Here is a 23533-nt window from a genome sequence, read left to right as displayed (position 1 = left end):
AATGTTAGGGACGCCGAATTCCGTTCACCGAAAGCTCTAGATTGCAGTGTTACCAAACAATAGTGTTTCACGGAAGGTTTTGATCTGGCAAACCTGCAAGATTAGGGAAACATCGATGACGGTACTGCGGCCGTCTGTGTGATAGTGAACTACTTTATGACTTATTGTTACTATAATTATAATTGTGGGTGTACCAGGTAACTGCCCTTACAGAGATGTAATAATCAATTGTGTGTGTAGCGATAGCTGTGTGTGAAATAGGGAATGCGGTTGTGGAATTAATTTTGTGGTTTTAATTTGGGAATTGGTAACTCTGATGTCTACTTCGTACACTTGACGGTGATGGCTGGCAGAAGCAGATCGGGACTGGTGGAAAGTGGTGATGTGGGTCGTGCTCCACACACCGAGGACGGGACTTCCTCACAGGTGTCGTATGCTAAGTTTGCTCAAGTGTAGTTAGTGTCTGGCAATTTTTTTTCTTTTTTCTTTTTTTTTTTTTTTTAGCTATTTAGGATATTATATTATGTACGTATTCTGACTGGATTATAAATATTGGCTGAAATATATTTTAACAAAGTTGAATTTATGGAGCTTTAGTGATATCGAATGTAGGCGTGACTGCGTGAATCACGAATAATGGTGATCGTGCTGTATTCCTGTATTAGGTTCAGAATTAGGTGTAAGTGTTCTTTATACATTCAACTATACTAAAAATCACGTTAGCTGTCTTATCTCCTGAAAGTCCTACTAAAATAACAAGGATTGGAGAGGGTGTCGAACTAGAGATAGAGTTCATTCAGTTTTGTGTCTGTGCGCCATTTACAGTCCACCCTCGCCTCCTGCCTTGCTGGAGGAGTGATGGCGTAACACCCTGCATGAAACTTACCACCCTGTCTCCACCTATCACCCTCATTTATGAACATGTCTAATCTTTTAATATTCATTACTGACTCGGCATTAACAACATGGTTACTAGACTACACGTGATGTTTTACTTCACTGTATTTTCATCGTTACCATTATAAATACTAGCAAAATTCTAAAACACGAAACAATAAAAAAAAGAAATACAGAAAAAAAAATTGTTTTAAGGAAAAATCACTAACTACCAGCACTCTTCACCATCACCAGCCATCGACACCTGGAAGTCACGAGGACATACGCGTAAACAGTGCTGCCAGTACCACCAGCCCCTCAGTGCCTCACTCATACCAACACGCTCCCCTTATCCCTGAGTCTCACCAGCACACCCAATAAAGACCCAATCCTCACTACGTGTGCCGTAATCCTCTCATCCTGTAGTCCCCTTAAGTAGCCTCGTCTGTTCACCTTTCCATTAACGCACCTGCCACATCTGTCTCATTACGACATCTGTTCTTAACACCCATAGCTTTCCCGATATATCAGTTATTACCTCTCTCTCTCTCTCTCTCTCTCTCTCTCTCTCTCTCTCTCTCTCTCTCTCTCTCTCTCTCTCTCTCTCTCTCTCTCTCTCTCTCTCTCTCAATATATTTTTTTCTCTACAACGACGTTATTTTATACAAAGAAACGTACACGGTTTTACTGAGACATATATCAAGATGGACTTAAAGACTTGAACTACTGTTACTTCTTTTTTCTGTCAGTGGTGCCTTTCAGATTTATATTTTAAACTTCCACCAAACCATTTCACTAAGTCTGAGGAGTGGTAGTAGTCGTAAGCTTAAGGATTATCAAGACTTCCTGCGGAGCTAAAACTGAGCAACCCGTTTGTATTTTTTATTTTTTATTTTTGTCAGCAATTAACAGGATCTTTTCTTTTATTTGTTGTCCTTGATTGTCCTTATTGCTTCCTGCAGCTTCCCTTATGTTCTCAGGTTTTTTTTTCTTGTGGACAGCCTTCTTCGCACATAAGCGATAAAAAAAGACAACACGTTACCATTAATACATGCACTTGCCTCACATAACTCTTCCTTCCTCACATTGCAGAAGACAACGTAGAAATCATTCTTACCTTCTTTGGGCCATTTCTTTTAGGAGCCACCAGAGCGGAGCACGTGTGTCTATCTCTTCTGTTCCCTTTTATGCCTGGGTCTTGATTTGATTTCAGTAAAGTTTCATTATTAGTATTGCTTGAATTTTTATTAACGTTTTATTATTAGTTTTTAATGTTATATTTGTAACCTCAGTTCTACGTCTACCAACAAGTGTCATAACGATCACATTGTGGAAAATAAACTGATTTGAATTTATACCCATCACTCCCATGTTTTCCTTCAAGTCATCCCTTCGCTTTGGTTTTCTTCTCTTCCCCTTGATACATCCTCCCCCCTCCATCCCCCTCCATCATGATACAGTATACATGTATTCTGTCACCAAAAGTTAGAGTAATATACATTTATGTACGGCTACAACTCGCTTCCCATACTAAACCGTGAAAACGATGCTGAACTAAGGGTGGTTTTTACAGCGCAGCTACGGAAGAAGGAAAAAGAAATTAAAATTTTTATGGAAACCCAGGTGACCTCAGCCTGGGTCCCACGCTGTACGCGAGGAAAGAAGGAAAGAGAGAGTAAACTATAATGTAACAATTCATACCATTACAAACTGTCGGATTAATGAGTCCGTTCCAGTCACATTCCATTATTTTAGAACCGATTTCTTCTTATTGTGATATAAAAGAATCCCACTTCCTCCAAAAATTACCTATTCTTAATTAGGGTAAGTAAAGAAAACTAATAGATGAATAACTAGATTGCATATTTTAACTCCATTGTCACTAATCTTATTGTGAACCTTTGAGAATAATTATTTATAATGATTTTCGGTGTAAATCAAGCTGATGTCATGATGCAGAAAGAAATAGACACATTTTTCTACTATTTAGACCATTGCCAGATGCTTCTGTGATGATCGTATGGTGACTGTTCCCAGTGATAGTGCACAATCCTTATTAAGCTACAACTTTAATCATAAAAGCTTTCTGAAGAACCTCAAGACTGCCCAATCAGATCAATCAGATGAATTACCACAAGAACAATGAGAGCAACTTCGAAAATACAAAACTTTCAATACAGAGTTAAAAATAGTCGAGATAAGGACCCAGACTTTGAGAGGATAGTCCCCAATGGTTTATATATATATATATATATATATATATATATATATATATATATATATATATATATATATATATATATATATATATATATATATATATATATATATATATATATTAATTCATATTGGGTGTTAAGACAAAAGCAGTGCAGGAAGACGGATTTCGTTAATCCCGGAAGAGAACAACATAGTCGCCATGGTAAAGTTAAGGGGGGTTAAATAAAAAAAACCGTGTTTGCCTGAAATCAATACATAATGCAGGTGATTGACGTACATTATAAATACATAATACATAATGCAGGTGATTGACGTACATTATCACCTGGATTACGAAGAGAGGGAGACGTGGACGCAGGTGAACTACTTTGCACTTACCTGCTCCGTTCTTCTCTAATTTTACGGTTTTAGTTTTGCAAGTACATTTAGTGTAGCTTTGTTACATTTTTTTTTGTGTGTGTAATAATAATAATAATAATAATAATAATAATAATAATTTATTATTATTATTATTATTATTATTATTATTATTATTATTATTATTATTATTATTATTATTATTATTATTATTATTATTATTATTATCATTATTAATTATCAACAGTTGATTGGTAGATGCTATTGACAGATGCAAGGAAGCCACAGAACGCCTGACTTCTGACTCCGACTCTCTAAAATTTCTGATTGGGGCAGAACAAACTTAGTATTGTTCAATGACTTTTTTTTTTTCTCTCCATCTATCAACTCGACACAACCTTCCAGACAACTATCCTCTCTTCTTCAATGACACTCAACTGTCGCCCTCTTCTATACTGAACATCCTCGATCTATCTTTGTAATCAAAACTGGAAACTTAACATCTCACCTCTAGCTAAAACAACTTCTATGAAGTCAAGCTTTCTGAGTCGTCTCCGCCAGTTTTCTCACCCCCCACCCCACAACTGCTAACTCTATACAGGTCCCTATCCGTCCATGTAAGGAGTATGCTTCACATGTATGTGTGTGGGGGGGAGGGGCGGTCCCACTCATACGGCTCTTTTAGACAGGGTGGAGTCAAAAGCTTTTCGTCTTGCCAACTCCTCTCCTCTAACTGACTGTTTTCAGCCTCTTTCTTATCGCCGCAGTGTTGCATATCTTGCTATCTTCTACAGCTATTTTCATGCCAATTGCTCTTGCTAACCTTCCCTCCTCCCTCGATCTCACTGCACAAGACTTTCTTCATTCACTCACCCCTTTTCTGTCCACCTCATTAAAGCAAAGTTAACCAGTATTCTCATTCATTCATCCCTTTCTCTGATAAACTCAGGAATTCCCTGCCTGCTTCTGTATTTCCACCATCCTATGACTTGAACTCTTTCAAGAGGGAGGTTTCAAGACACTTATTCTGTAATTTTTTAATAACGCTTTCGACTCAGTGGGCCCTTTTTTTTATTGAAGTTTTGTTGCCCTTGGCCGATGCCCATCCTAATATATATATATATATATATATATATATATATATATATATATATATATATATATATATATATATATATATATATATATATATATATATATATATATATATATATATATATATATATATATATATATATATATATATATATATATATATATATGCAGCCAAAGGCTGAAAATATACCTTGTTGGTAGAAAGAAAACCTTAAAAACAATGAGAATACCACCAAACCAGAGGCAAATTATGAGGCAGACTATAAAAGTGAAAGGTAAAAGGGTAAAATTAAGAACAGAGAAATTAAAACAATGTAAAAAGATAGTTAATTAGAATGACAAACAAGAATAGAAGTAACATGAGTGGTTATTAAACAGCCTGACTAGAGTGGGACGGCGATGTGCTTGTAACGGTCAGTGCCGGCTCTGATGGGGACCAGCTTGTTACATGCATGTAGGGCTCGTCGCGGCGGCGGTGCGTCGCGGGGAAGCAGGTCTTGGTGTTGTGTGTGTGTGTGTGTGTGTGTGTGTGTGTCCTGTATCAGACTTGCAATACTTTGACATGTCTCCTCTATTCCTCTTCTTCTCATTGCTTCAATAACTGCTAAGATTTTTACAGAATCGGGGGCATTTTTTGATCAGTGGAAGTCATGCATTGTGGATTCATTTATTCGACATACTACTTTGTACCTCGTATGAGTCTTCCAGTACATTCACATGTCCCCTAACCTCAATTCTCCCCAATGTTTCAGTCACTCCGAAGGTGTATATATGGTGAGGATATTTTCCTTGTTCAGCTAAAGCCATGCATTGTGGATTTATTTATTCGAAATATTTCGCATGGATTCCGTGAGCTGCACAACGCCTCCTGAATCCTGTGTGCTGTGTTGAATTATTGCAACAGAAAACGAAGAAGACAGTGAAATGGTGACTGGTGGTCTGGTGTGGCGACCCTTAACGGGAGTCGCAGGAAGGAGTGAGATCAAGCGTTGCAGTAACCCTATTAGAGAATAGTTTGTGAAATACTTGTGTAGCAGAGATAGTGAATATGTTGGTCGGTTCTTTTCAGGTCTTCTGATGTCTCTTTCCTGGTGAATCACTTGCAGCTATTCCGTATCAATGTCCAGAAAAGAGGATTTACTTTCTGTGGTTATATTGACTATTTTTAGACCTTCTCTCTCTCTCTCTCTCTCTCTCTCTCTCTCTCTCTCTCTCTCTCTCTCTCTCTCTCTCTCTCTCTCTCTCTCTCTCTCTCTCTCTCTCTTTGTGTGTGTAAATTATAACTGTCCACCTTCTTTTCTTGTTTCTTAATTTCCTTTCTTTTTCTTCCGTTATTTCATTTTTTCCTTTTTTTTTCTCCTCCTCCTCCTCTTCCTCCTCCTTCTGCTCCCATTCTTCCTGATATCGGGGACCGGCACTTGGGAACTATCTAATCCCGATGTGGCGAGCAAACTATGCCTCAAGGAAATTCATGTTCTCTCTTTTTCATGCGGATCTGTTCTGCCGCCTCGTATCTTCGGGGGGAATATTTTCTCGACAATTCCAAGTAGAGATTCTGCGTTTGCTTGGGAAATGGGAAAGGGGAAAGTTTTTTTTTGTTATGTGGTGTGTGTGTGTGTGTGTGTGTGGTTTGGGTCTTATAAGGAAGCTTCATGTGGACTCAAAATATTACAGTTATGTTAAGGGTGTTTATCTTGATTTATTAAGTGTGGTGAGTAGATTTTTGTGGTGAGAAAATGCAGGATTAAGCAGCAGATCTTTATTTCTGTAACGGTTCGACAATGAGGACGTTACAGAAATATATATATCTTGTACCATCCTGTGCTTTTTTTTCACCACTCATTACCTGATATAACAACGTAACTGTAATAACACAATAACGACAATTAAAGTAGCAGTCTCTCAGCCTCTGATGATATTATGTAACGCTTTTCATAACTGACAACGAAAGGTCGTGCTAGATTATCACAATTCATGCCATAGATATAAAAATGAGACCACTGGGGACAAGCAGATCACCGACTTTGCCTGTCTGTCTGCCTGTCTGTCTGTCTGTCTGTCTGTTTGTCTGTCCGTCTGTTTAACTATCTATCTGTCAATCTATTCGTCTGTCTGTGTCTCCCTGCCTGCCTATACTCTCTCTCTCTCTCTCTCTCTCTCTCTCTCTCTCTCTCTCTCTCTCTCTCTCTCTCTCTCTCTCACCACCACAACCACACCACCACCACCAAATTCTATCTACCGGATAAAAATTCCAATACAAACAATTGAAAAAGGAATTAACCTAATGAACCCGAAACAAACCACCGATTTAAACATTGCAGTGAATCACACAGGCGGTCATGAGGGAAGGGAGGCGCACTGACTGATGGAAGCACTGTTGAAGAGCTTGTCTGTATATGTGTTAGTGTGAATATCGTTGAAAGTAACTACACAGGTGAATAAAATGGCTTTGAATTGTGAATCTTTTGTCTAAAAAACGCGTGAGGGACGATGGGATGTGTGTGTGTGTGTGTGTGTGTGTGTGTGTGTGTGTGTGTGTGTATTGGTTGGTGGGTGGATGGGTGTGTTTGCGTGAAGAGGGGGGGAAAGGAAGAGGGATGGATGGATGCATTTGTGTGTGTGTGTGTGTGTGTGTGTGTGTGTGTGTGTGTGTACATGAGTATTAATGGTGGTCTTATCACACTGCAACACCCATACACTCTCCCTAACATAATTTGCCACCACACGTTTATCTCCCCCTATTGGCGTATTGGAAAATGAAACCGTGAAATAAAGTTGGATGCAGCATGTGTATAATTCCCACTTGCTGATCTATTTTCGTATCTATAGGAAATAAAGCTGTAGAAGAAGAAAATTGCTATGTAAAATTTCCTAAATATATACAGTAAAGGGCTTTTGTTGTTGAAAAGACATAATATTCATCCGCCGATAGGTTTTAAATTCAAGACAGCGACTTATCTCACGTCTTGGCTCATAACTCACTGCTCTATCTCTCCTTCATCCTGCAGTGCCTTGGCTCAACACTTCCACCTTACATTGATGCAGGACTTAAAGCGCATTGTAATTTCAGTTTTGGAATGGAGTTCGGATGGTGGATGAAGTGCTGAAATAGAGATTTAGGGTCTCAACTTAAAGCCGATTCTTGCTAACTGGACTTCCCAACACGTGGCTTCATTGTCACATTTAAAACTCACACAATATTGATGAAGAAGAACACAACTACTGCTTACCACATAACATCTTTTTCTCTAGATATGTTTTTCACTGTACATATGAGATCAATATTTCTGACAGCTCTCCGCCACCAGGCCAGGCCATCTGTCATCATTATCCATCAATTTATCCAGCCATCTCTTGAGACTGTGTAATGTCTGTGCACTTAACACTTTTGTATTTTTTGCTAGTTTGCAGTCATGCTTGTAATGTTTTATTCCATCCCTTTAAATAAAAGCAGTAAGGCACTACCTCTGCTATTTAAGTGTGTTATAACATTTCATATATAACAACACTGCGACACCAGTAACCATTTGCACCACACCACCAACACTACCACACCTTTGATAACACCACCACCACCACCACCACCACACTTACATTCACACACCACCACCACCACACCATTAGCGACACCCGCGGGGCACATTATCGTGGCCTCAGGTGTCACTAGTCAGGGAAAGACGAAGGATAACTAAAAGAATTCTCGTCCTTTTTTTCCTCTCCCTCCCAGACAAGCCGATCAAGATATATAGTTTGGAAGGCCGCCAGCCAGCGCCCACCAGCGGCCCCAGTGCCCCTTGTGCCTTCACTTGCGGCGTCCCCTCTCCCCTATCCTCCTCAAAGTCCTTCAGCATGTCAGGTATGGCTTTTGTCTTTTACCCCCCTCCGCTGTTTTTCTCTCTTTTGACACAGCTGACGAGACCTTGAAGTGGGATGCGTCTGTCATTCTCTTTGTCAGTGCTTTCCCCGTTTTCTTTCATGTTGTGTGTCATGTCTGCTTGATGGTGCTGCTGCTGCTGCTGTTTTTTGTTAACGTTTGGTGCACGGTGTCGGTTTGCCTATTATAGGCAGCACGGGGATGTTGCACTGGTGTTTTGGTCTTTGTACAGGTCTAGTCTTTGTTTGGAGAGAGAGAGAGAGAGAGAGAGAGAGAGAGAGAGAGAGAGAGAGAGAGAGAGAGAGAGAGAGAGAGAGAGAGAGAGAGAGAGAGAGAGAGAGAGAGAGAGCGGTGGGGGGGGGGGTCGCCCATGAAGTATCTTGTGTTGCTAGTGATGATGTATAATTACTGATATGCAAGTTATTTGGTGTCATTTGGTATTCAGTCTGTTAGTTTGCTCGTAGAAGTGGTGAGGCATGGAGGTTGCCGTGAATTGCAACAGTCAGCTTGCACGTCTATTTGTCAAATTCAAGACTATCCTATTTTGAAGTCTACCGCTATAATAAATCATTAATAGTGATAACAATGATAAGTAAGTGTGGTAGGATCGACTGGCTTGGCTGATGTTACGGTAGTTATTCGTATGTTTTCCTTGTGGGGATATATATATATATATATATATATATATATATATATATATATATATATATATATATATATATATATATATATATATATATATATATATATATATATATATATGGTGTAAAATGAATGCACATTTGACAAGCAGGAACGTTGAGCCAGGCAGTCAGTCGTTTAAGAAGGTGAGTTGAGTTGTTGGGTGGGAGTGCAGCCTTCATATGGGCACTCCTTGACGTGTTCTGCTTACTGTCTGGGTCTTCTGTTTTCCTCTTTCTGTTTACTTTTGATGAGGTCGTTTCTTCTTCCTGTTTCAGACGGCGGTGTTCCTCTTAATGGTGTGCGTGATAGTGTGCGGTCTCAGACAGTTAAGTCTGTGTACGTGATGCATTGTGAATTATGAATAAAATCAAAACATTTTCATCCATAAAAAACATGTACTTTCATATATTAAAGGAAAATGCAACGATTTTCTAACATGAATGAGTTGACGTGGCTTACAAATGAATGGCCGCCATCATTAAAGAGACATTAGCAAAGATTGGTAGCAGTGAACGACCTAAATTGTTTCCCAGCTGTGAAATGAATTAAAGTTGTATCATTATTATTATTATTATTATTATTATTATTATTATTATTATTATTATTATTATTGTTATTATTATTATTATTATTATTATTATTATTACATTAAAGAAAAATTCTTGCTAAATTATCACTACAACTATGAAAACACTCATCAAAAACACGAATAACTTTCAGTAGAGCCTGTTAAATATCAGGGATAAAATGATGCAATGCTTGGGATTACAGTCAACTGTATCACATCTACGTATACTGCCACTTCCTCTAAGACTTAAAAACAGTTCACAGGCATACATGTGCCCTGAGGAGTAGTCTAGGAAACAGGACACAGTGCAGCATGTAATACATTTATAGCCTTGATCCGTTGCTCCATCCTCCTCGTGTGTCATGAGGGCTAGGAGTGTGTCTTTTTGTTCTGTACTACCTCCACCATCGTTTTCCTCACGTCCTACCAAAAGAGGAATAGGAAGAAAATGGGAGGTGGTGGATGGAGCAGAATATGTAAATTTCCTCTTTCACATCTTTATTTCCTCCTGTTGCTCCTCTAATTTCCTGTCTCGATTCGTTATCTTACTCCTTTTCTTACGTTCTTCGTGTTCTTTTTTTTTTTCTCCCTTTTCTCAACAACACCAAAGGGAACAGACCACCACACGGCTCCTCGCTACCTGGCTACCTGAGAACTCGATATCGCGGCTTTTCACTCACCTGGTGCTATTACAGTTAGGTGTTCATCCTTATAAGGCAGTGCTTGATAGACTTACATTTGCGTCTTCTTATGAAGTCAACACGTTTTGACGATCAATCCACTGACGCCAATGATTGTAAAAGACTTCTTACTGAAGTAAAGGTACACGATTCTAATGAACAAAAATATATAACAAAAACAGCTTGAGGGTAACATGAAACCATCTTTCTGCACCTCATTTCCTTTAATGCCATTCTCTGAATTCCGCCACAACATTTTATTTAGTTTTGGTGGAGCACTACACAGCCAGTCATTACTTACAAAGTTATTCATGACTCGTGCTCGTGCTAGCAGGGGACGTACATTCATTTTTCAGATGGACTGAGAAATGAATTACTAGTAAGGCATAACGAAATTATAGAAAGCTTCCTTGACACTCTGTACTGAAAGAAAAGTTTCCACACTTTTCACAATTACTATTTGTTATCAATCAGAAACCTCCATTGTGAAACTGCGAAAACAGCGTTCAATATTTCTTACGGATACAGGCTCTTTGTCTGAAGAAACCCTTAAGTAATTGGATCTGAGTCAAACAAAAGTAAGAGAAGCTCTAATGTGACGCAAAGAGAAGATGCCTTGTAATAATGCATTGCCTCGGGAAGCCAGTGACAGGTGAATTGTTCAAGGGACAAGACTCTGGTGCAGAGTAACAGATGCCCGTCTCTTGACGATCAAGGAATATTTATTTTCAGAAACAATAGATCAAGTTTTAAATCTTGCCAGCCTAAATTTCTGTGCTTGAACGTTTGATGTATGTTTATCTAGGCCTTTGACTCTCTCTCTCTCTCTCTCTCTCTCTCTCTCTCTCTCTCTCTCTCTCTCTCTCTCTCTCTCAGCCCAGGAGTTGATCGCACACGTCTCCTGCCTGTGAGGGCGCACACGGGCACTTCCTTGCAAGAATAACATGCATGGGGAAGCTGGCCTAATACTCACTAGGCAATGATTCCAGCGGCGCTAAGTTGGACTCAAATGGCTGTAAGAAGAGAGGGGGCAGATCTGGGTTGGCTCGGAAGTAATAAGAGAACTTCACTATTTCTTCTCACCCAGGAAAAGGCACTATTTTGATTACTGTTTCTGTATCTTGAGTTGGAAATGGATGGATGGGTTCAGGGGATGAGGGGCGCCGCTACTACCATCTCTCCTGTGCCGCGTCGCCTCGTCTCGTCCTCATTCGATTAAAAGAGGCAGTGATACACGAGACACTCCTGACAAGAGTCGAGAATCCCTCAATTCTCCCTTCTTTCCCTTCCTTACTCGTGGTGTTCTTCCTTCCCCTCCTCCATCTTTTTTTTTTTTACTCCTTCCTTCCACGCTTGCTTCTCATGCTCTTTTTTTCTCTCCTTTCTCTTGCCGTCCTTCGTTTCCTTCTCTTTCTCCTCCTTGCCGTCCTCCTCCTCTTATATCTTCTCTCTCCTCCTCGTTCTTCTCCCTCTTCCTCCTCCACTTTCCGCCATTCCTCCCCCTCCTCCTCCTCCTCCTCCTCCTCCTCCTCCAGGAATTTTTTTTTTCTCGTACCTCATTTATTTAGTGTTCTCTTCTCTATTTGACGTCCAGTATTTTCTTTTTCCATTCAGTTATTCATTTTTTCCTTCTTTCTCATTTGTATTTTTTTATTTTCATTTCGTTTCTCGTCTTTTTCTTATGCCTCCCATTTGTAACATTCTCGATCTTAACTGACTTATTTCTTATCTTTTTTCAACTTTCTTTTTTTTTTCTCTTTCGCTTTATCAATTTCGTTGCTTTTATTTTATTACTGGTCGCAGACAGTTTTTCTCCTTTCGTAATTTTGTTTTATATTTTTAAATTGATTCCACCATGATTATATTTTTTAGTTTTCCTTTCCTGGCCATTTTTTCTGTTATTATAATACATTCCAATGAAATTTGTATATATCACCCTCCCTCCCTTCTTCTTCTCCTCCCTGTCCCTTACTCTCCTTTACCTTTGCCCACCCTTTAATCTCCTCTCCCTTTCTCTCCCTTCCTCTCCTTGTCTCGCCTCGTCTTGCCTTGCCTCGCTTTACTTCGGCTTTTCTGTTTTCTGATCTGCTCTGTTCTCTCCTTTCCTCTCCTTTGTTCTCGTTTCCCCTCTTTTTTCCGTCTTTTCAATCAGTCAGTCCTATCTTTTCTTCTCTTCCTAATCGCATTTCCGCCATCTCTCTCTCTCTCTCTCTCTCTCTCTCTCTCTCTCTCTCTCTCTCTCTCTCTCTCTCTCTCTCTCTCTCTCTCTTCCCTCCACGTAAAATAAAGTTACCTACTCTTAAAAAAAAATAACCCTTTTGTTGCTACAGCCTTCCTTTGTTAACATTCAAAAAAAAAAAAAAAAAAAGCGAGAATAGAAAGTTGATATATTTTCTAGCATGCCGAATTATTTAAGCGAGTGCAGTGCAAAATAGTCAATAGGGAGCTTTAAAGGAGATATGATTAAATTGTGAATAAGAATGATAGGCGGGTGTACTTACGGGACTGCAACGTGTAGGCCTACTGGCTCCCTGCTGCTTCCATTGTGTTCTTATGTCCTAAGTAATTGTTATAAAAATGTAGGTGATGAAGAAATAATAGTCTGGCAGTGAAAGAGTTGAAGCAGTAAAAACATGTCTAGCAGCTGAAAGATTTGAAACAGAGAAGGAAATTGTCTAGCAATCAATAAAAGAAGTTGAGGCAAAAACAAAAAAATCTTGCAGTGAAAAAGTTGAAGCGAAAATAAAAATTGTCTGGCATTGAAAGAGGTAAAGCAGAAAAAAAAGATCATCCAGCAGTGAAAGAGTTGCAGCAGAGAGAGATAAAAAAAGTCTTGTATTGAAGGAGTTGAAGTAGAGAGAAAAAATGTAGCAGGAAGGGAATTAAAAGTAGACAAAAATGTTTAGCACTAAAAGAGTCGAAGCAAAAAAAACAAAAAAGTCTTGCAGTGAAAGAGATGAAGCAGTAACATGAAGAGCACCGCCATCCAGCAGACACCCAAGCACAACAAAAACCAGCACAGGCCGCACTTCGCCCTCTTCCAACACGATGCAGAAAAATTGAAGCGTGAATGTTCCTTGGCGCGAATCATGGCGGCAAAGCAATGGAAAAAAAACAGTGCCAACACCAGAAATCCATTAACCTGCAACACCCATCACTGTATTTAGCGTTTTTCCCTCAGCCTTAAATCCTGTGATGAGCCAAGACTCCATACTCAGCCTTTGTAACTCTTCAAAGCTTTCCTCTCTTCCAAACGTCAAGTCATGGTCCATAGTGAAGTAAGCCCCAGCATTCACGTCCATTGTGTTCAACGTTTTTCCCTTCAGTCTTAAATGTTTTAATCTGCCTAGAGCCTATCAGGTGTCAGGTTTTGTAGGAAGACTGTCACCAGATCAGGACACTTACGACTGAGGAAAACTGCTGAATGTATTGCCTCTTACATACTTTCCTCTGTATTACAAACGTGCCAGAGACGTCACAAATGTCTGTCTCATAGAAGGACATATCTAATTAACCGGACTACTTCTCTTCCTTGAAGGGAATCGTGTCCTCTGCACGTATAAGTTTCATCTCGCCTACATTACCGCTGACAACGTGAAGTTCTTGAGGTAGAGGATCTAGCCTGGTATTTCTCCTTTACTACACGTCATTTTGATCTTAGTTAATCATTTACCGCCGAGGAGGATTATTCCTCTTCAGCATCATATATAATACAAGAACACGTATATAATAGTAGTGTATTAATCTCTTCTCGCCCAAAGGCAGGTTTTGGTGACTCCCTTTCACTCCGTTATGGAATATTGTGCAGGTGCAAATTGAATGCACCGAATTGGAAGAAAATGAAAAAAAAAACAATGAATACCCTTGAAGCACCGTCACGGAGACCAGCCTCTGCTGTGTTGTGGCGTATTGATAAAATGCTGCGCGGAAGTGGCGTCTGCTGTGCCCACTATCGAGACGTGGCCCCGTAGTGTTTGAAATGACCAGAGGCAGCCCTCACCCGCACTGCTGCTCGCCAGGTGCCGGGTGAGCTGGAAACGTGGGCTGCAGTGTTTTATTTTCGAAGTGCCCGCCCACATGCATGTGCCAGGAAAGTGACGTAGTGATATGTAGATTTGTTGAGGAATAGGAACGCAAGGACAAAAAAAATATGGGTTTGAAAGTTTAACATGAAGAAGCTAGTGCAACTGCAGAAGGCAAAGAAGGAGGCATTGAAGAGTGCTGGAGATGTAACACAGACACACACACACACACACACACACACACACACACACACACACACACACACACACACACACACACACACACACACACACACACACACACACACACACGTACACACACACACACACACACACACACACAACAGTGTCAGTCAAAAAAAAAAAAGTATTATCGGGGTTAAAAATAGGTTGAGATATACAATGTTTGCAGCCTCGTGAATGCCATGATGAAATAATAGCGAGCAGTATCAGTGGATGACGCACACGGAATACACTGAAAGAAAAAAAAAAAAAAAAAACTGCAGAATCTAAACCTTAGAAAACGTTTATATTTTGGAGAAATTATAAAGCGAGAATCACACAACCGTAAAAAGAACACGATTATGAGCCATACAAAATATTGAGATCACCTTTGTTTATAATCGAGCCTTTGATAAATATTTCGTTGTTCTTGGAGAAAATTTTCTTCACATTATAAAAAAAAGTGATAGTATTTTACAGACATAAGAGAATGTCCCCAAAATATAGTCATGCTACTCCACTATAGACATGAGGACAAAACATATTTTTCTTGCTATTCTCGGATGCCTGTAAAACACTAAAACATTTTCTTTTCTCCTATCTTGTTTTCATAATTAATAAGATTTTCTGAAACGTGTAATTCATAACAAAAATTTTCGTGATAGTAAAACGTTTAACATCAAATCCGGATTATAAACAACAAATAATGGCAAAACTAATGTAATATTGGGTCACAGTTACTGCAGCAAACCACAGCCTTGACAACACTGTCATGCATTCTTTGAGCACTTGCACGTTATGAATATATACAATGGATGCTCATCTTTCCCTTGAGGATATATAGACACAATGAAGATGTCAAGCAGTGGTCTCCTTAGCTTGTTTTTAGTGACAGGAATACAACCTAAGAGTAAGACATGTGCGTCTCAAGAAGAATATAATTTGCCAAGTTTTTCCCTGTTAAAACCAATAACAAACACACAACTTGCTGGATATCTTACCTTGCTTTTACTAGACATTTATATACCTTGATATCTGCTCGAAATCTCTGAAATATCCAAGCAAACCCTCTCGCTTTGCTCGTCGCTAGCATTCAGTCGGTGTGGGAAGCTCCATGTGGCGTGCAACAGATGCCTTTCACCGCCATGACACGTCCCGCTGCTCCATTGCCTGCACACACTGCTGCTGCAAAAATTACTTCCCTCATTCCGTGCCGCCAATAAATGCAACTTAATGACCTACGAGAAACATAATTAGTACTACACTTGTTTATTTTTAACTTGTCTTTCACTAGAGACACAATTTTATGAAAGGGGAAATAATACTGATGTGCCTGTTTGTGTAATTGTCCGCCTGCTCTGCCTGCCTTGTCTGTTTGTTTGAGCATGTTTATATGTGTCCATCTTTCTATCTATGAATCTCTTGCTTGTCTTGTCTGCCTGCTTGTCTGTCTGTCTGTCTGTCTGTCTGTCTGTCTTCCTGCCTACCTGCCTGCCTGTCTATATTTTATCTATCAACACGTGTCTATCTGTCCCTCCCATCTCTCTCTCTCTCTCTCTCTCTCTCTCTCTCTCTCTCTCTCTCTCTCTCTCTCTCTCTCTCTCTCTCTCTCTCTCTCGTCTTGCTAGTCCTGAATAAGATTTTTTTTCCCTATAACATGCCTCTGTATGTTTGTTTGTTTGTTTGTGTGTTTTAAGTGTGTGTGTGTGGGAGGAGGAGGAGGAAACTCATGTGTTGTTATAACTATGAGGGCAAAAGTTCCAGGTGTCAGTCAACTCAATTATGTCTCGTGCAGTTTTACCATAGCGTCATCCCAGCCGCTTCCTGCTGCCACCTGCTTAGTGAGGCAAGCATTATGGCATGAAATCAGTGAAGGTTTGATTTGAGGGCAGATGGAAGGTTTAAATATTGCTGCACCGTGTTTTCTCCCTTCTATCGACACGCCTTGTCGATCAAAGTATCAGTTTGTCCTTTTTCATCCTTTCATTTTTTTTTTTTTTTTATAGAAGATAAAACTGCTTCTGTTTGGAACACGGACTTTGGTATCACTGCTGGTGCTCCCTGTTTAACAGTAAACATGACATTACTGATATTCCTCATATTCTTTGCAGCGCACCTGTACAGATATGATTACATGATAGAGGGTAGTCGAAAAAGCAGTGATTCATATAAGTTCACGATGGAATTTTTTGAAACGCCATTTCATGTAACTCTTCGTTACCTTGTTGGTATCCCTCATGAAGGTATTGATAGAAGACAGGATGATAAAGACGTACTGGTAGTGTTTCTCAAAAGGTTACAAGCAGAATGCTGGAAACACTATTTATCACAGCCATCATAGCCTTGCTGGCATTCCTCGTACAGACTCAGATAAAGCTATTGACGGAAGACAATTTGAAAAACTAATATTAGTATTTCTCAAAAGTTTACAATCATAATGCTGGAAATTATTTTTTTTAATCTTCCGGTGGACGACTTGTTATGCAATATTCTCCAAGGACACGATGTATTTTCTGCCATCACTTCTTTACTCCATCATTACCATATCGCTGTGTGCTGTGCTGCTAAATCCACTGCTCAATATTCACAGTGGAATTGCTCCCCCCGATTTCATCTTGGACAATAATATGATGAACGGTATGGTTATTTATTCTTTTTATTTATTTATTTATTTTTTTTTTTCTGAGTTTCTGCCTACGTCCAGTCCTGTGTCAATATTGTCAGCATGAAAACTGGAAGTGCGTTACATCGTGATTCTACACCAATATTCTTTTGCGTGGCAGGTGCAGCACATAATTTTTGCTGAGACGTGACGGTCCATGCCGTTGTGCAAGGCTCACCTCGTCCTTTGTCGGTGCATAGACTGAGTGGCACGGAAAGCTTTTTTTTTTTTTCCTCGAATTTGATTTTCTATTCTTTCTGTATCGTGTTTTTCTTCCACAAGATGACACAGCGCGCATCTTGCAACACTCGACAGTCTCTTTTCACACTGCTAATATTGCGTGTCCCTCACGACCTTTTCCCAGACATTTCTTCGCCTTTTTTTGGGGGGAATCATTTTAAGCAGACCATAGTAAGCTACTGGTGTATTCAAGTGTGTACATGATTCTGGTGATAATTCAAGAAACATTCTACACAATCAATAAGTAAAAGAAAATATCCAGGGGAAGTAATCATCTTTGTGGAAGTAATTGGTGTTTTCAAGCGTGTATATGTACATTATTCTAGTAATAAAGAAGGCAACATTCTACACCATCAATAGGTAAAAGAAAACATCCGTAGCAAGTAATCATCTCCGTGGCCTTTGAAAACAGACCTAAACCCTAAAACAGACCAAGCCTAAATCTCACGTTCTTCCCTGCTGAGGTGACGCACGGACAGTCGGTAGCTGAGGCGCACCTGGTGTGAAGGTATGTGTGGCGATTAGCTCTTCCTTTATGCCTATCAACGAGTGGCCAGAACGAAAGAGGGAACTCAAAATACGATGGCCCACTTTTTTCATCGCGGCGTAACTGTTCCTCCACGATGAATCGCTCTCCCTCTGTGCTGCCGATGGCGTCAATTGTCTTTTATAATTGACCTTGCCATTTTTCATGCTTATCTCTCTCTGGAATGAAGACTACTTTAAATTCACGTGGAAAAGTTATTGCTGCGACACTGGTGGACTGTTCACCTTCAGTGGAGTAGGACTGTTGCTACACGGGGTGAGTCTGCAGCGGCCTGGGATTAGGTCAAGTGACGCGGATGGTGGTTACAGTAATACAGGCAATTTTTGTGTATGTGTTGGTGATAGTTGTGTGATGTCTCGGTTTTAATTATAATGTTTAACTTATTCAGTGTTATTCAACACTTTCTTGATCCGCTGACCACTGTGAAACATTTTTTTCTACAGCTTGCTCTGAAGACTACACTAGCTAGAGATAGGAATATCTACTCTTTTAATCGCCTTCTTTTCATGTGAGTGTTTTTAAGTGTTTTGTAAAGCGATTCGGATGTGAGCTGTTGCATATCACAGTGAAATGGTTAATGAATGTTTGTGTTACTGATTCAATTAAATCTATCCGAGGTTCGAATGATCGTATCACTAATGATCATAGCTTGGAATATTTGTATCATTAAACTCAGTATATCTCGTGCTGTTTGTATCATGAGAGCATCGTAAGTAACAAAAAAAAAAAAAAAAAATGATAAGCAAGGGGTTGATCAAGACAGTGCAGCGCTGCGAAGTCTTGGAGGCAGTGGCGGCTTTCCTGTCTCGTGGTCTGAGAGTTCATCGCATCGCCATTTTTTTTTTTTTTTTTTGAGGTTTATATCGCGAAGGACACGGGTGAACAAAAACATTTTAGCTTCTTATCTCACACACAGCGCCTCATTTCAGTGAAAGGCTCCTAGAAGAATACAATTATACAAGCATTCATTATACATGCTGCTCTTGTTTCCTCCTTTGCGTTCCTCTGCGGGGTCATGCAGGCGATGGTGGTGGGTGATGGACCGTGTCAATCTTACTGAAAGGCTTGCGTGGGCCGCCCGGCGCCTCCCATCTGCCTCACTTGTATGTACCTCACCGTGTACAGCGCTCACTATTTTGTGTTACAGTCCGGTATAATTACCTGGGGCACATGTCCACCACTTTGCCTTATCAAGTTAGTATTGCCCACAATGGCCGGGCCTGGGTCTGTCAGTGCGGCTTTGTTACGCGTCCCTCTGCCTCAGTGCACGTTCTCGCCGTGGTGTTAGTACAGCAGATGTCACCATGTATATAATAATCGTGCAAATTTATAGCACTAGAAATTTCTTATTGTATGTGTTGGAGTCTTCGTCAAACTCTTTGTCAGACATTATCTTCTATTATGTGGTAGATTTAAAGTATGCTTATAATTGCTTATGTATACAAATTAATAGCTCTAACTTTCTTGGCAAAATATTTGCTTTAGCTAACATTTTTCCAATATCATCTGATAGATCTTAAGGCATTTTCCCCTTTAATGCGTCCTCTTTGAACACCGAATAATTGCTCGAGAAATGTCTCTGCTAAAGAAAAAAAACATTGTGGTCTGTGTTAAACATTTTTCTTATATCATCAATAAAATTTAAAGGAGGGTTGCCGGTGAACTCAGAGCGTGAGGGAGGGAACGTTCAGATCCCGTTACTCAGCGGCAGTGACCGCCGCCTCACACCCCACGTTGTGATTACTTTCCTCCACGCGTGCAAGGAAAGGGAACACTAATTTTTGCCGTGTTTACTAAATACGCGATGAAAATTACTCTTTACCCACACAGGGGAAGGGAGTCTTTATCTGTACACATACGTATATACACACTACAAGCCTCATGACTCTCATGATCTCGCAGAGGAACACAAATAAAGAACAAAGAAAAAACATGTCTATTGAATGCTTGTATATATTGTAGCAGGAACCTTTCAGTGAATTTGAGGCACCGAGTATGACAGGATGATAATTTACGTTTGTTTTGTTTTTTTCTGCTTTGTTCCTCGCATTATGAAATTAAAAAAAGAAAATCGCAATATGATAAACTCTCAGACAAGAATTACGCCGCGTGGCCCTGGGTGTATTCTGTCTGGCGCTCTGCAGCCAACACAAAGGTGGCGTCAGTATTTTTGCGAGATAAAGAGGTGAAGAAGTGCACAGAGGCGATAAGGCGGTGGCTTGCGGAGTGCACTTACGTCTTGCTCTGAAACACCTGAAGCTGTGTCGAGCGAAGAGTGGCCTGCCTCAGTGTGGAGATCCCCTTGCCCACACCATTTCCACCACTCCACCACCACTACTACCACGCCACCACCACCACCACCACCACCACTCCATACCACATCACAGCATCTCACTACCACTACGTCACCAGCACCACCACCACCACACCACTCTATGACTACTACTTCACCTGCACCACCACCGCGATGCCTTAAAGGGCATGCAAGAAGGACGCGAGAAACAAGGGAAGGATACGTACATGTATATGCATTCTGGATTATGATGCATGACTTCGTGTTGACAAGAAATGAGGTCACTTTCTTCACACCGCAAGCTGAGCATAAATACTGTATACCTAAAAATACGTAAGAATTGAAGCAGTGGATTTTAAGCTTAACCCTTTCACTCCTTTGGTTTCCCTTTGTCAACTTTCCAAACATTGAATGAAAGAAAAAAATGTGGGTTAATTTTACGTTTTCTAAGCCACGGAATCATTTAAGAGACTCGCCCATAAGTAAGTCTCTAACAAGTCGTAGGTATATATATGGAAATGTTTGTCCAGCAGTGAAAGAGTTCAGATCGGACTCTTTATCATGACCGTGCGTATTTTGAAAGGTTTTACGAGTGGTAAATAAATTAACAAATGAGTAAATAAACGAATGAATAGAAAAAAAAGAAAAAAATTGTAAATATTGTTTCACTAAAGCTATATATTAGTATGGAAATAAGATCAAACTGGCAACAAGTTTATGGGAAGGAGGTGCACATCAGGTAATGTGAAAAGTGTGACACTGTAGTAGAGTCAGACAGACAAGCGCCACCAGTGACCGAGACAAGCTGGCAGCAGGAACTAAAGCTGACAACTCACAGGAAAAATTAAATTTGTCGCGTGATAATGTTTATCTATTTTTTCATTTCATTCTGTTCTTTTTTGTTTATTTTCTTGTTTGTTTATTAATTTGTTCATCTATTGTTTTGATTTTCAAGGAAAGGTAGACAGATAGACGGAAGATTGGTAGACAGATAGGCAGAAGATAGGTGGACATAGATACTCGTAGATAGACAGAAATTAAAGATAAAAATATAGATGGGTGGATAAATAGGTATACTGTATAGATATATAAATACAGACAAACAGACAGACAGAAACAAATACAAATAAAATAAAATTTCCCTAACTGTACAAAAGACTGTCATATTCCACATTAAAAAAAAAAAAAAAAACTCCACCAACTTAGCCATACAACTTTGTTTAAGCAGCCCAAGTACTCGTGGTCGTGTATCGGTGGGATCCAGGAACAGCAGGTGCACCGATCAGTGACCCCCGGTGCTGCCAGACCCCGCGACACTACTGTAATGATTCCCACGCTTTGTTTTCCCCGTGCCGCGAAATACGAGACAACTTTTACTAACAAGGAAACTCTCCAGGTAAGAATCCAGTAGCGACAACCGCGGCGTGAATGATTCTTCTTTGCGCTTTGTTTTTTTTTTTTTTTTTTTTCGTTCAGTCATGTTGGGATGAGATGATTAGGGGGTATTTATATAGAGTGCTGATAGTTGGTACAGGTATATGTGTTTTTTTTTTTTTTATACAGGGACTCGTGTAAACGTACTGGTTCTTAAATTCTTCTCCCTCGCTTTGTTTACGTTCAGTCATGTCGCAAGTAGACGATTAGTGGTATCTGAGGGCAGGGTGTGTAGGTGAGCATAGGCATTAGGCAAGTGTGTTTTTATAGAGGGACTGTCACGTGTAGGTCTACTGATTCTTGTAACTTCACTTTTGACCTTACTAGGTGGTATGTTCCTCTGCAACTTTACGTGACTGTCACTAATTAAAATAAAGATAACATTTCCCCGCAGTGACAATACGCCACGTTTCCTCTCCCTCCCTCTTCCTTGCTTTCTCTCTCCCGTCCTCTATTTCACCCTTTTCCATCCCCCCAATCCTTTTCCCCCCAAGGCACCGTCCCACGAAAAGTTCATTTCATCACACAAAGCTTGGAAGAGAACAGATTTTTCCCTTTTTCGTTCCTTTTTTTCCTCCCTCTCTCTCACTCCCTTTACGCCGTGTGAAACAATTTGTTGGTCTGTTGCCGAAGGGAGGAAGCGGGCTGGGGAGGTGCAGAGCGAGGCGAGGTGGGGCGGGGTGTGGTGGGGCGCCTCTTCGTCTGCTCTCAGCGGGAGGCGAAGCTGAGTGATGGCGTGACTCGCGGGTCGCATCACCAGGCTTACGATGAGTGTGGTAATTATTCTGCCCAGTTTGATGCTGTTCTTTTTCTCTCGATGTGTGTCTTTCTTGGGGCATTTGTACTCTTCATGTTTTGCTCTTGTTTACGAGTTTGTTTTTCGTGTGTGTATGTTTGCGTGTCTGTGTAAATGGATGGATGGATAATTATTAGCGGGAAGTTCGTATGTTTTTCGTGTGGGATTCGTACTCTTGATGTTTTGCTGTTGTTTGCGTATTTATTTCTCGTGTGTATATGTTTGCAGGCGTGTACAGATGGATGCATGGATGGATGGATGGATGGACTGATAATTAAATAGAAAGGTAGACTGATAGATGGATAAGTTGACATACGGAAGAATAGATGGAAGGAATATATTGATGCATGGATAGATGGATAAATTGATAGATGGGTGGGTAGATGGATTCATGGATAGACAAATGAGAGAGAGAGAGAGAGAGAGAGAGAGAGAGAGAGAGAGAGAGAGAGAGAGAGAGAGAGAGAGAGAGAGAGAGAGAGAGAGAGAGAGAAAATAAATAAATATGCAAACCATCGATGAAGGAATCCATGAATACAGATTCGTATCCTGTATTATAAAACAATGCGCCGCTCATCACACTAATTAGAGATGTACGAGTATCGATACTTCAGCTGTAACTCCCCGACACTCTTTGCTGCCGGATGGGACACCCAGGAAAAGGCAATGCCAATATTGTTAACCATTGCTGATTACGATTTCATCAAACGTAAAGTCATTCCAACAGTCTTTTGCTCCCAACAGTCAAATCTATCTTCAGTTTTGAGTGTTGTTAAGCTTTCTTGTTAACTTGATCATTTACATATTCACTACTAGACAATATCAGTAATCACTATGACTTTAAAGACAATTTTGCTCTGATTAGGATTCCGTCAAATATATCATCTTCCCAACACTCTCTGCTACCAACACTGATTGATCCTTTTTTTTTTTTTATGTAGGAGGGACACTGGTCAAGGACAA

The 23533-nt window shown here is 40.1% G+C and overlaps 1 long non-coding RNA gene across 3 annotated transcripts; it reads left to right on the top strand.

Moving 5' to 3' along the window:
• Positions 1–217: 217 nt before the first annotated feature.
• Positions 218–22195, top strand: LOC135097813 (uncharacterized). 3 transcript variants are annotated; one of them, XR_010266143.1, is made up of 3 exons: positions 218–426; positions 8276–8404; positions 21569–22195. It is a non-coding gene; the product is annotated as an uncharacterized LOC135097813 (long non-coding RNA). The 3 variants fall into 3 exon arrangements; XR_010266142.1 differs by lacking the exon at positions 21569–22195 and adding an exon at positions 11231–11854; XR_010266144.1 differs by lacking the exon at positions 21569–22195 and adding an exon at positions 9382–9656.
• The last annotated feature ends 1338 nt before the right edge of the window (positions 22196–23533 follow it).

This window comes from Scylla paramamosain, unplaced genomic scaffold (assembly GCF_035594125.1).
Source record: "Scylla paramamosain isolate STU-SP2022 unplaced genomic scaffold, ASM3559412v1 Contig32, whole genome shotgun sequence".
Taxonomy (NCBI): Eukaryota; Metazoa; Arthropoda; class Malacostraca; order Decapoda; family Portunidae; genus Scylla; species Scylla paramamosain.
This window is presented reverse-complemented; position numbering and strand designations above follow the sequence as displayed.